The following is a 1,688-nucleotide window of genomic DNA, read 5'->3' as shown; positions in this document are numbered from 1 at the left end:
CACAGACAGCCACATGTGGCACGGTGCCCCGGGGCAAGGGGCAGAGGCACGCCAGGCTTTTTCAAGGCCCGCCGCCGCCTAACACCGCCTGCCGCCGGAGCCTGCGTGGCCAGGTCCAGAGGGATCCCGTGCCGGTGCTGATCGGGGTCTGACCTTAGTGGGACGAAGGGAACTGGGTCCCTGTGACAGCCCCAGCTGCGCCCCGGGGAGGGAACCCCGGGGAGATTGACGTTCAAGCGACCCTCAGACAGGCATAGCCCCAGGAGGAACCCGGGGCCGCAAGGTGCGTTCGAAGTGTCGATGATCAATGTGTCCTGTAATTCACACTAATTTTCACAGCTAAGTGCGTTCTTCATCGACGCGCGAGCCGAGTGATCCACCGCCAAAAGTCACAGGCAACTTTTTGTTTTGTTCCAGACGTCGGCCCGAACCTGCCGGTGCAGGAGAGGCCGGGGGGAGGCAGCACCGCCCGTCCTGCCCACCCCGGACGAGACACAGCCCGGCGCCCTGTCTAGCTGCCCCACTTGGGAGTCGGCCAAGACCATTGCGGGTTTTAACAGAAAACTAAAAAAAAATATCCAGGTTCTCAGCACGGGAAGCCTGAACAGCGGCAGGGCTTCCCACGGCGACAGAGGCAGGCCGCTCTGCCGCCGGCCCACCCGGCCCGATTCCCGCTCGGCCTACCCCTGGCCCTGACCCCCTCCACCGCTCCCCTTGCAGGGAGCCAGACGGAGAGGCGGGCCACAGTCGGCATGGGCAGGGGGGTCGGGTGGGACCGCTAGAGTCTTCAAACCGCAGCCCGGCCGCACGGGGCCAAGCTCCACGTACCTGGTTGAGAGGGAAGGTCGTCCGCTGTGCCGGCGGGTCTGGCCATCGCTCGCCCACGCAGACGTGGGCGGCCGGAACCTCGACGCCCACCCGTCAACTGCGCCCGGCTGCGCCATGGCTCAGAGCTCGCCCGGTGTGCCGGACCCCTGTCTGCCCTGGGGAGGTGTCCCTCGAGAACGGCCGGGCTTCCCTCGGCTCCCGGCTGCTCCCACTCGGAGGCTTCCCTGCCGACCAGGGTGCGCCCGCTCCGACACACGACCCGCTTGCGGGTCGGGGTGGAAGGAGGAGCACCCTCCCGCCAGGCGCGGCAGCTCAGGGGCCGGCTCGGTGAGGAGAGATGCAAGGGGGGCCCGCTCGGGGCAGGCCTCCCTCTCTCTCCGGTCAGCTAGGGATGCCCCCCCGGCAGGTTAACCCAACCCCGCCGGAGCGTCCCCATCCGTCTGCTGGGTCGCGGACCCCCCCTCCAGCAGAAGGGGGTCCCGCTCCCCAGGCTGTGAGTCGTACGCGTCTAGGACGCAATCGAGGTCAGGCCCGTGGCTCTCCCTCCGGCTGCTCCGCCGTTAATGATCCTTCCGCAGGTTCCCCTACGGAAACCTTGTTACGACTTTTACTTCCTCTAGATAGTCAAGTTTGATCGTCTTCTCGGCGCTCCGCCAGGGCCGTTGCCGACCCCGGAGGGGCCGATCCGAGGACCTCACTAAACCATCCAATCGGTAGTAGCGACGAGCGGTGTGTACAAAGGGCAGGGACTTAACGCGAGCTTATGACCCACACTTACTGGGAATTCCTTGTTCATGGGAAATAATTGCAATTTCCAATCCCTATCACGAACGGGGTTCAGCGGGTTACCCGCACCTGTC

At 65.6% G+C, this 1,688-nt stretch overlaps 1 non-coding gene across 1 annotated transcript; it reads right to left on the bottom strand.

Moving 5' to 3' along the window:
* Positions 1-237: 237 nt before the first annotated feature.
* Positions 238-391, bottom strand: LOC138474853 (5.8S ribosomal RNA). Its single transcript, XR_011269084.1, has one exon. It is a non-coding gene; the product is annotated as a 5.8S ribosomal RNA (ribosomal RNA).
* Between the last annotated feature and the right edge of the window lie 1,297 nt (positions 392-1,688).

Source organism: Ambystoma mexicanum, chromosome 8 (genome assembly GCF_040938575.1).
Source record: "Ambystoma mexicanum isolate Mex_15411 chromosome 8, UKY_AmexF1_1, whole genome shotgun sequence".
NCBI classification, from domain to species: domain Eukaryota; kingdom Metazoa; phylum Chordata; class Amphibia; order Caudata; family Ambystomatidae; genus Ambystoma; species Ambystoma mexicanum.
Note: the sequence above shows the minus strand (reverse complement) of the source record. Positions and strands in the feature narration are given on the sequence as shown.